Raw genomic sequence first — 13,185 nt, 5'->3', positions numbered from 1 at the left:
ATCCCCATGTGCTCTGATAGCCCCAACCCCCCTGTCACTCTACGTCTGCTGTGTTTACCCTACCTGAAAGGGGCGTGTTGTCACCTCTGAATAGCCACTCAAGCACCGGTACTTTACATGTGAATAGCTATAGGTGTGGCTGCTACAGGCAGAGAGTACAGAATATGCGAAGATTTCTTTTCACTTTCTTTAAATCGGGCCAGCTATATAATTTATTTAATATATATATATTTGAAATCTGGAAGGTCTGAGGTTTCTTATGGCGTAACTTATGTGTTTCAATGACAAAAACTCACAGAGTTACATATTTGTTTTTGGAGACATGTCAAATTGCCCTCTCAAGGGCACTTAGACCTCAATGGGTTAAAAGGATACAAAAAGTTGAGGTTTTAACACTTTAGCCTGCATCATTGGTCATCATTTCAACAAACAAAAAAAGAAGACCATTACCTGTTACCTATACCTAGCAAAATTTTGCTAATGAACCTTTTCTCAATAGTAGCCTACTTTCAGAATAATAAGTTGCCGATACGGGTTAAAATGCTCACTTAAAAAAAAACCCTACATTGCATGTAGCCCACTCATGATCCGACACAGAAAGAGTTGTTCCCTGTCCCATGCAGCCCCTCTCATACTCAAGAGTATCCTACTACAAGTAGAAGCTGATGTATGTTACGGTAGACAATCAAAAAGTCATGTATTTGCTGTATGTCAATATTCTCAGTGAAGATCCTTTGTTTTTTGACTGTGATTGGCATGTAGGCTACTTTAGCAGGCAACGGGGCTCTGCGCATTCTTGAAGGAGTGAACGTCACCATCTTATTTTATAAAAGAAACCAGCAGCAATAGGAGAAAATATTAAACAATAACAATGTAGATTATTTAAAATAATGTGCATGGCCACAGCAAAAAGGTGAGAAGATGGCACACACTGCATACCGTAGTTTTGCAGAACTATTCATCAACCATAATGCAAACACACACAGTATATACACTGATACAGTCGGTCCCCCTACAATGCACACCCTTTACCGAGGTAATGCCACGTCATCCACCTCGGTACGTACCGGGCCTAGCTGCAGTGTACCCAAACAACCGCCGGGTGGCACTTGGGAGCGCTCGCTATACGCTTTACCACGTGGTAGTCTCTCTCTCTCTCTCTCTCTCTCTCTCTCTCTCTCTCTCTCTCTCTCTCTCTCTCTGGCCTACAGCTTACCTATTGCTGCGCTCCCGTGTGAGCTTGGACGTCCAAAATGTTTATTACCATATGGAATATTTTACGATGCTGACGGCATATTAATATACAAGTGAGGAGTTCGTTGACAGTTTCCAATTCCCCTCATGTGGCGCACAGTGCTCCGCATGTAGCAGGATCGATAATGATGGTCAGGGCGCACAGCAGTGCTTGGGTTGCTATGTTTTTTTCCCCTGGAATACTGTCGCCGATTAGATAGAAATATTCCTGTTATGAACCCGAGTTTAGTAGGCTAGATATCGCGCAGTGAACGAGGCAGCCTGCAAACAGTTTGAAGCGCAAGGTGGCTGTAACAAGTTAGAAAGTAGCCAAACTCTGTTGCTTGGTAACCTTTTTAAATTATGAGCGTTCCACGAACTATCTTTCTTTGCGCACGCTATAAAATGGCAATAAACATGTTATTTTAAACTACTGGTTAACTATTTATGCTTTCTAATGTTGGTAAAAGCCGTATAATAAGCGGGATAATGTATTGTCCACACGTGACTATCGGAAAATATTTCCCTTCGAAGCGTAATAACACCCCTCCGCCTTCGGCGTCGGGGGTGTTATTCGCCTCGTCGGGAAAATATTTTCCTATAGTCACGTGTGGACAATACATTATCCCTTACATATTCACCAGCACGCACCGATTCAGCGGATAGCCTAACAACATGCCTATAAATTGTGTGAGAACACCTCCAGGAAGTAGGAAGAGTCATAAAAAGAATAGCCTAAATAATGTAATGAATTTTCTTTTTTTTTTTTTTTGAAAAAAAATGATGATCGGATGAATTGCATTAATGTGCAAGCTCTGACAAAATGCAAATTGAGTGTAGCCAGAAGCCATACCGATTATCGCATGGCAAGATTTGAAACGTCTAATATTGCAACTTCAGACTTGTTGTCTGGCTGTGGATAGGCTACTTTTTTCGTTTGGTAAAAATTACTGAGAGTGCAATACACCTCACCGCAGTAACCTAACAGCGCTTCGTTTGAGCGTGTAAGCGTTGGCTATTTATCACACATCGCCAACAGCTGGGGCGATAACCTAACCTACACTTCCCTAATGAATTTAATGTTGTCACATTGGCAAAAATTAGCAAGCGACTGATATTGCTGTTTTCGTGCTCAAATTAAGTGTAACCAACTGTCGGGTTATGTGTCGCAGGTGAGAAAGTGCGCATTTTTCCAGCGACACCTCTCCTTGTTACCAAATACCCTGGAGAGTACTGTACACCACAAATAGGCCTACGCCAAGACACAAATATTGAGTTTTAAAATAATATTTATTAACTAACAGAAATCTAAAAGAGTCCCGGGGCACCCCAAATCTATACAAGTCCGAAATTCCAAATTTCATTGGAGATCCCCCCCACAGTCATCCGTTCCGAAGGAGGCGGAGGAGCGGTGGCCAGATGTCCATCCATTGCGAGGCTGGGGAGACAGGAAGAGCTTGGTGACAGTAGGCTTGATTCCATAGGCAGTCCAAATGACACTCACTTCCATAATTAAGTAGGCTACGCAGGTAATCGCTGCACTTATTCCACGTGATTTACAACACTGCACTCGCTAGTCTAGGTTAAACGTTAGGGGTGAAGTTGCACAGCACTCGCACACGGCACGGCTCACTGCAAACAATGTGTGCTGCGATTCACCTGGGTAGGCCAGCGGTGTTAAAAGTGAGTCCAAGTACAACTGGGTTTGGAGAGAGAGAGAGAGGGGAAATATATGCTGGGAAATATATGCAATGTCATCTCATAATCATGGAGTTCCTCATGCGATTTCATCTGGGTCAGTCAGAAATGCATGCACCTTGCGCACCGGGAAGTGTGTTTTTTCAAACAAGAAAACTGGTTCATCATATGCATGGCTTAAACTGACTTTAATGTTTGCCAACGTGCTATAGTTTTCCTCTCATAATAGCACCTGGCGACTGTGACCACAGTTAGATGACCTCGCGCGCGTAAACCCATTAAAATATAGCCTAGCCTTCTGTGGCTATTCAGAGCAATATGAACCAATCAGGTCGGCGTTGCTATTAAGCAAAATACATCCCTGATGTCTACTTAACTAAAATAAGATGCATTTGTCTAATATTTGGAGACATCGCCTTGCTCTTTCTGCGGGGAATTAAGCGCCTCTCTCCCTCGCTCTCTCTCTCTCTCCCTCTCTCGCCCACACACACACACACACACACACACACACACACACACACACACACACACACACACACACACACACACACACACTGTTTGGAGAGGACGCATTTAAACTGTAACAGTTTAGGCAGTAGGGGAGAGCAGGGACTCATGAAACTCGGGACGAATGAAACACTGCGATTTACTCGAAAACTTTAACATCGCCTATCCGAAAGTATGAAAAGTCAAAGTTGTCAGGTTTACAGGCAAAAGGGATTTAAGTGTCAGTAGACACTGTCGGGACGAATGAAACACCCGTTTCATCCGTCCCTCTCGCCCATTGACTTAAAGCAGGATCAAAATAAAATGGGAGCACTTGAGATGACTATGTTCCAACTTGTCTTGAGCACCGTCGTAGCGCAACAAATCATTATCGTAAACATAGCCTAGATAATTGGAAATTACAAAAAATAGGCTACATTTTATAGACTTTGGCTATAGGCTAAGCCGACTCCTCTACCTGTTTGAATTAGTGCAGCCTTACAGGGAGGACGTTAATTTGGCATAGGTCAACTGCAAGAGACTACTAATTTGTGACTTGACGTGATGTGTGAATAATTAGGCTACGATATGCAACAGGCATATTTAGCCGCACTCAGTCATTCATTGGGTGAATGTCCCGACCCTGTGTGTCCGCGTGCATGCATGGGGTGGGGAAAAACACATCAAGCGTGCCATCACCACCCATCCCCCCGGACGCACGAAACCCATTGAAGATCCAAGCAATTGTAGTCTGTCAGTATTTTAGTGTGGGCCCAGGTAGTTGAATTCCTGCATGGCCTGGTTATCTCAATAGTGCCAAGAAGATGTTTGCCCTCAGGCTAGTGTGTTCATAAAGCGCATGTTCGATTTGCTGTAATAGGCTACGATCAGTAAGCCTCAACTTGTCTGTCGTGTCTTTTCCTTCTTTCGATATTTTGTAAAATAGGCCCACGTTAAAGGCTAAATACGATAATAGGCCTAAATAAGGCTAATAAAGTGAGCTAAATAAGTCAGGCCTAAATAAAGTTGTTTTAGCCTATGAACTCAGGCAATGCAGAAATTTGCGGAGGGATTTTGGATAACTTGGCCTATAGGCTACCGATGGCTTTATGAACTTCATGACTGGGCTACAAGATAGTAAGCATATTGACTTGTAGACCACCAACATCTGATGCTGAAGTGGGGGAGGGTGTTTTTTTCCACTTCAAATGTTCCCCGACACACACACACACACACACACACACACACACACACACACACACACACACACACACACACACACAGATACGCGCTAATCGCTCTCTCTCTCCGTCTCTCCCTCTCTTTCTCGTTGTTGCTATACGTGCATCTGGATAGGCATAGGCAGTGTGGTCACCCAGCACATTTTCATAGAAATGCTGTGTTTTTTTTAAAAATGAAATCTTTATTCAGTTAGGTTGTGAACAGCGTTTCTCTTTCGATGTTGCGTCACCGTGGACAAGTGTCTGCTCGAAAACTTAATGCAAAGCGGCTAAAATGTTCAGAACGTGTTGAACTTTTCAGAACATGAATGTTTGTCTGTGGGGGAGGGGTGGGTTACAGCAGTGCAGTGCAGTGCAGTGCACGGGACTGCACAGCCTTTTGTGACATGTCGTGGCGCGACAGGTTATCCAGCCTCCGAAGGAGTCATAGTTCCCCAGTCATACTGTTGGTTCGCATCTCCACCGAAGCAACTGAATTTGCAGTCCTAATCACAGATGATTAGCCACACCTGGTGTAACAGATGTATTGTCATGTGTGCATCACATCCCCAGTTAACCGGAATCCCGTCGATCGCGCACAACAGCGCATTGAAAGGATGAAATGTTCACAAGCACCAATACAAAAAAAACCGTCTTCAACCTATTAGTCCGTAGGCTATCCTGAGGATATCCGTTCCTGACTTGAATAGGTAGTGCAGAAATAATTAACAGACATCACTTAGCCTATAAGTTAGGAGCGGAATTGAGACGGTGAATGCAGGACAGAATTATGAAAACAAAACACCGTCGACTGGCGGTCTTGTTTAGGGATCACGCTTGTGTTATTATCAAATACCCAACGTTACGTGCAACGCGCAATTGGCTGACTCTTTCCACTTGTAGCCTAAAACTGAGGGAGGGATCAACATACAATGAGCTACACTGAAGCAGATTACTCTGCTTCGCAAAAAAAAAAAAAACAGTGCACCAATAATACCCCAGTCTTCAACCTACTATTTAGGCTACCAGATATATAGGCTAGTAATAGTATTAAGTTGTGCTACCTTGTTTTTTGTGGTAACGACAGTGTAGATCAGGTAATAACCTGCAATAGGGGAAGCGGCATGCGCCAGTTTTAAAGACGGAATGTCGTCGCCAAATGTAAAATCACCTCTCTCATGCTGACATGACGGGGCACTACTTCATTAGGCTACAATGTTGTTCATGTCTGTTTGACTCACACTATACGAGTGGTTCAATTTGTGTTTTTGTGCTCATCGCACAAATGAGACAGACAGGCTTGCTTGATAGGGCTACACAAAGCAAGCGACATCGGTCCACTCAAAATGGTCCGAACTCCGCCGCTTGATTTCATGTCTCCTCAGTCTCTCCATTACGGTTTATTAGTATACTCTGTTTTGCTATTTTCGTTATTCTTAGCCCTGGCATTACAGATGAAGCAACTGTGATCAGTGAGGTTGTGGAAACGGTTGAATAGGCCTATGGTCCTAAATTGGAAGCGGCCGATGCCAGTTTTGAAGACAGAATGTCGTCGCCAAATTTAAAATTCGATCTCTCTCATGCTGGCGTCACGGGACACACTTAATTACAATGGTGTTCCTGTCTGATTGACTCGGTTTTAATTGTCTTTACCGGTTCAAATTGTAGTAGGTATGCAAACTCTGTATCCTGAGGATACCCGTTCCTGGCTTGAATAGTGCTGAAATAAGTGAGGGACGGATTGGGAGACGGTGAATGCAAGACAGAAAAAAGTCGAGTTTAAATTCACATTGTGGTCTTGTTTAGGGCTCACACTTGTGTTATTATCAAATGCCCTATCAAATGCCCAATGCTAAATAAAACATGCAATTTGCTGACTGTATTTCTACTACTACTAAAACTGGGGGACGGGCAAGGACGGAAGCACAAACAGACACAGGCAGACGCTGCTCTGCAAAAGCGGTGCTATACTGCCCCCCGCATTCCGAATGGCCACAGGGTGTAATGATCACGGTACGCTGCCGCGGCCCGGCACGGTAGTGAGCAGATTGAAGTTACACCATCTGTATGTTGTCAGCGCACAGTTCAGGCTTTCTTCACCCTAATCTCAGAGTTTCGCCATCTGCGCCGATTAAAGTTTATAAGTAATGTGTTCAGTCAGGCCAAAAAGTAAAACATGCGTCTCTGCTTTATTTCCGAATTAGTTGGCTTTGGAAAAATAAGATCCCGTCCTGACCGCCTCTGGCCCTACCTGACCCACAGATTTGCTTGGACCAAGAATCCTGTCCCTAAGCACAGAAATCTGGGCCACCAGCCCCCTTCCACAACTGGCCCCTGCCGGTGGGAAAATAGTTAGAACCACAGGAGCATGGCGTGTTTGCGGACCTGCAGTGTAAATGGTCCTATTAAAACTGATCAAAACACATCACTGAGATTGACATGCAGCCCCTTAGGAACTGCATGTATGCAGATGTGACTTCACTGAGTGTGCATTGGCAAGTGAATGTTCTGTAGGTAAAATACAGATGATGCAGTTTGATGTAGCCCACTGCATGTAGGATGCACCACATGGAGCATGATCCTCTCTATAGCCTACTAGTTGGGAAACAATGAGCCTGCACCCAATTAGTGATGCAGTCAGGAAAAGTTCAGTGCTGCTCAGGACATTTCTCGCAGAGCTCTTGAATGCAAAAAGCAGTGCCTAGAAATTAGTGTGCATTGTTTTTACTACTTGAACAGACATGTCTAAAGTCTATCTTTGGCGATGTAGGACCATATAATAGACATATCTGACAAAACATCCTACCGTAGGATAAAATCTCTTCTCTTCGTGGCTGTTTTCTAGGGGGAGCGTTGCGCTGTCTAATCCTACCGCTGTAAACACTCCATAGAAAAGCGGGGCCAGACGTAGTACGGAGCTAGTCTCTTTGCGGAAGTACGTAGGAAGGCACGCGAGGCTATGTTTTTACTTGCTTGTCCTATGCCCATGCAAGTAATTTTTTGCTTTCCCCATTTTGTTATTTTATGACGAATCTGTGAAATAAGGACCATTATGTACACACTAGGGATGGGATATCTGTATCGGGTTCAGATATCAACATAATTCAGAGATCGGAATTGGATCGGAATTTTCCAGATATTTCCAATACTGACTGAGCTAGGTGTAATGTTGATTTGAAATCATTACAGTCGCATATTTGTTTTCAGGATGGGAGTGTTACTTTTTTACTTCTTACTTTTAACTTCGCTTCCTGTTCTTTTGACTTACTTTTCTGACAATTTAGCCAATTTAGGCCTTCCTCAAGTTGACACCCATGCATATATGTGGTTTTGTTATTGGATCTGAATAGTATCGGTATCGGCAGATATCCAAATTTAGGTATCGGGATCGGATCGGAAGTGAAAAAATGTGTATCGGTGCATCCCTAGTACAAACACGCAGCGTAGAGGGAACACTAAATACAGGTCCTTGCTGTCTAACGCCCACCCCACATAAACATACACACAAAGACTGCGTGTCTTACCTTACATAAACCAGAATATGCAACTGTCTACCACTCTACCAGAGGCTCAATTGTCGCCTCTGTCTGTACCTCCTCTTAGGAGTCTCTTAGATTCAATAGTTCAGTTAAAAGTGGCACAAACATTAATGTCATGAGTTAATATGGTAACACTTAACTCAACGCCAGTCCAACAGGTGGAATACGACAGTGTTGTAAAGTAGACATGGACAAATTTCATGACTGCTGTCAATGAGAGACATCCGGTTATCGTAAAGACAGCCCTAACCACGCAAACTTTCCAGGATCATAAAACATTAATGACATTGACAATGCTTACGAGTTATACATGACTGTGGCATGGCACCATCATGCCATGCATACATCACTGCCGTCAAGTGTACCCATTTCCATCAGTGCCTTACCTGCCGCTTTATATAGGAGCCAGCCCCCCGTTAAGACCCTCATTTTAGGATATTCATGCATGAGGGCACTGGAGATCTAAATTGAGAAGTAACATCAAACAGAAAGAACCCAAAGTATGATTTACTACATAACCCAAAGTATGCAATACTACATGTAAAATTTGACAGTGAAAAAGTCAATCACATTCAGATAGAGAAAACATTACCTCATCATGATCCGCAGTATCTTTCAGACTGATGGTGCGTCTCCCAAGCCCTGCCTGAAGGAGAGGCACCTCTGACTTTGGGGAGCGGTTAGTTTTCTCCGGCAGCAAGCAGAACTGCAAGTCCTGCAGCTTCACGGTGGTAATGGGTCCAGGGTAGGGCCTTTTTTTTTTACCCATGTACATGGCAGGAAAGGATCTGGAAAGTTTTACAAACCCACCAAAAATAAAATAATATTAACTACAGAATTCAACCATATGCTTTGAAATACATGCATTGCATACTACGTATATACATATACATACATACATACATACATACATACATACATACATACATACATACATACATACATACATACATACATACTGCATGAATGTTATACCTTTGCATTTCTCTCCCGACGGTTGGCCTAGCCAGGGTCCGGGCAGGAATCGGATTGCTGAATATAAAGATAAGTTGAGATGCAACATAAGGTAAGCGTACCCATTAAGCCCACCAAAATCTAAATTTCTTTATTTTTCAATCCTTTTCACATATTTTTTTGTGAAATGATTTGTTATATAGGAAGATTTACCTCCCTTCTCAATGTTTATAAATGAGTTGATGTACATTTCAAAGTACAATATGAAGAGTTTTTAGGGGAAAAGTCAAAAGTCTGAATTGGTACCCTTTAAGCCCACTTGTGTTCCAAATAAGCTCATATCGTTATTTCTCTATCAAAATACCCAGTGAGGTGTGTGAGGTGAGTTTAAACAGTGTACTGCACTACTGCACTGCATATTAGCTACATGATGCTATACCACATTGGAAGTACATTTCCTTATACCTTTGAAACGGTGATGGCCCGCGCTGCTGTTGCTGCTGCTGCTGCTGCGCCTGTTGCGCCTGCGGCTGTTGCTGCTGCTGCTGCACCTGCTGCTGTTGCTGCTGCACCTGCGGCTGTTGCTGAGCCTGCGGCGGCTGCTGCTGCTCCTGTTGCGCCTGCTGCTGTTGCGCCTGCGGCTGCTGCTGCTGCTGAGCCTGCGGCGAGTTGGCCGCAATTACTTGGATCAAATGGCGCATGGCACGCTCTACAGCATTTTGTTCCTGTGGGAAACATGATACAAGTCAAATTTATTTGTTAACATTCGTCAATGACCTCTAGAACAATACTAGATAGCAATGTACAAACAAAAAGCCAGAGGGCTTCTTTTTTATTTCTTGCTTGCCATTTCCAGCATTTCCTCTATTTTATGGTGACAAATCCTAAACCCATAACCAGAGCTCAAAATTAACTTTTTTTATCGCCAGTCAAAATGGCTTGTAGCCTAGATGTTAATCTTACTAGGCAAACACACACTCACTAATGAGTGATAGTGGCTAGTAAGTCTGTCGTTGCTACCAGCCAAACTGAAATGTCACCAGCATTTGGCCAGCTGGATAGAGCCCTGATCATAACATTGATATAGAACACTAGCCTCTTATCATGGTCAGCCTTGTATACTGCTTGGTACATCTGGGGTTCTCACATCCATCAGCAAAAATACAGTCTAGCCTAGCTGGCAACTGTGGTTCATGCGAGCACTGTTATCTGCATATAGGAATGTTGAGACGGTTGAGACATAGTCAATAGACTAGTAAGTTATTGAGAAGGCAGCCTCTCATTAGGGAACTCAGCAATAGGAATGAGCATATATTTAATATACTTGCTGCATAAAATGCAAGGGATATTTTAGTCCCTGATAGATGTTTTAGTGTTTCACTAGTGATGTTTTCACCGTTAGCGGGGAACATAGGACCCGGGGAACATAGGACCAGGGGAACATAGGGATGACCCCATAGGTTCTAGCCTGGCGATGCCATTTTGTGCAAAGATTTCGACTTTGACGGAGTCAATCGTCGGCTTTCCCCCAGGCTACATTGGTTCCCCAACAGCAACACCCTTCGTTTGTTGGGCGTTCATGCCTGTATTTTCGAGCCAAACATCTACTACCACCAACCCTCTCGATTTGAGGCTGACGTCGTCCAGTGTAGGCTAAAGTCCGATTGCTCAACAAAACCTTGCATACAACCAATATAGTTCCGTCAGTCGAGTGCTACTGCCAAAACGTTGGCTGACCTTGTTCTAAAAACTAGGCGTCATGCTCACATGTGCCCTTAATGTAAACAACCCACCAATGCTACTATACACTGCTCGCTAAAGCAAATTCACATGCATCATGAATACTCAAATAGGAGGAGAATCTATAATCCGAGGACAAACATTGGTTTCTGCAAGTTATGCCTCACAAGAAAGAACATATTTCAACCAAATGCTTAAAAAAAAACTTTGCATACAAGTTTCGTCAGTCGAGTGCTACCACAGCCCTTCTGTGGTGCTACTGCCAAACGTTGGCTAACCTTGCTTGAGGCTTCATGCTCACATGTGCCCTACATAATGTTAACAACCCACCAATGCTACTATGCTGCTCGCTAAAGTAACCTCCACATGCATCATGATTGAATACTCAAATAGGAGGATAATCTATAATCCGAGGACAAATATTGGTTTCTGCAAGTTACGTATCACTAGAAAGAACATATTTCAACCGACTGCTTAAAAACTTTGCATAAAAGTTTCGTCAGTCGAGTGCTACTGCCAAAGGGCTGGCTAACCTTGCTTGAGGCTTCATGCTCACATGTGCCCTAGAACTACATAATGTAAACAACCCAACCAATGCAACTAGTTCTATGCTGCTCGCTAAAGCAAACCTATTCACATCATGCATCATGAATACTGAAATAGGAGGATAATCGAAGACAAATATTGGTTTCTGCAAGTTACGTGTCACTAGAAAGAACACATTTCAACCGAATGCTTAAAACACGTTGCATAAAGCTCTACACGTTTTCGTCAGTCGAGTGCTACTGCCAAAGGGCTGGCTAACCTTGCTTGAGGCTTCATGCTCACATGTGCCATAATGTAAACAACCCACCATGCTGCTCGCTAAAGCAAACTTATTCACATGCATCATGAATACTCAAATAGGAGGATAATCTATAATCCGAGGACAAATATTGGTTTCTGCAAGTTACGGATCACTAGAAAGAACACATTTCAACCGACTGCTTAAAAACTTTGCATACAAGTTTCGTCAGTGCTACGGCCAAAACGTTGGCTAACCTTGCTTGAGGCTTCATGCTCACACATGTGCCATAATGTAAACAACCCACCATGCTGCTCGCTAAAGCAAACCTATTCACATGCATCATGAATACTCAAATTGGAGGGTAATCTATAATCTAAGGGCAAATATTGGTTTCTGCAAGTTACGTATCACTAGAAAGAACATACTTCAACCGACTGCTTAAAAACTTTGCATACAAGTTTCGTCAGTCGGAGTGCTACTGCCAAAACGTTGGCTAAACTTGCTTGAGGCTTCATGCTCACATGTGCCCTAATGTAAACAACCCACCAATGATACTAGTTCTATGCTGCTCGCTAAAGCAAACCTATTCACATGCATCATGAATACTCAAATAGGAAGACAATCTATAATCCGAGGACAAATATTGGTTTCTGCAAGTTATGCCTCACAAGAAACACTTCAACCACTCACCGTCATTTTCAGTCTGCTGGTTCTCACTGCTGGTCGTGGGAAGAATCTACATCGATCTGCACAGTCAGGTTCTTCTTCTAGGTTTCTGTATTCATTTGGCGCGTTGCAAGTGATGTTTAGAGGTGAATATTCATTATCGCCACCTACTGCACTGGGATGTAAACGCACCCCATTGAAATCGATGGCTTGGCAATAAGCGATGTTTTGATTGGCTCTCACCCTGTGACCCCACCCCCACGTGAAAACCGGCTCAAAATTCGTACATCTGTGAAAAAAGTTTCACAGCCGTGTGCTCGCAGCTCCGAACAGGAAGAAGTTGGTAAAGCATGGCACAAGCCGTACGCACTTCTCTTGCCACAACTTCAAAACATTTCTACACATACATTTTAATATTTTACACATACGTTTTCCCCCACACACATGTGCAAAAAAAACCCACACAGTTACAAAACAAATGTACAGATGTGAAAATAACCCTGCAAGTACAAGGTGCAGCTTACACATTTGAAATGCGTTTTGTGGAGCGTACTTAAAAAGCATCTCAAATGAGTCAATTAAGAACAGGTGGACAGTGTCTTTCAGCTGAGGATGGTGATCAGGTGATTAGTAGCACTCAGGTCATTAATAGACTGGTGAAGTGGACCTGATTTATGACCTTAAAATAGCTCCATAGGCAAGGCAAGGCAAGGCAAGGCAAGTTTATTTATATAGCGCATTTCATACACAGGTGCAACTCAATGTGCTTCACAAAGTTAACAAATGTAAATGAAAGGAAACAGGGAAGAAAGAAGGAAATGAATTAGAGTCAAAAAGCATTTAAAAACATTAAGATAAAACA

This window comes from Engraulis encrasicolus, chromosome 3 (assembly GCF_034702125.1).
Source record: "Engraulis encrasicolus isolate BLACKSEA-1 chromosome 3, IST_EnEncr_1.0, whole genome shotgun sequence".
Lineage (NCBI taxonomy): Eukaryota > Metazoa > Chordata > Actinopteri > Clupeiformes > Engraulidae > Engraulis > Engraulis encrasicolus.
Note: the sequence above shows the minus strand (reverse complement) of the source record.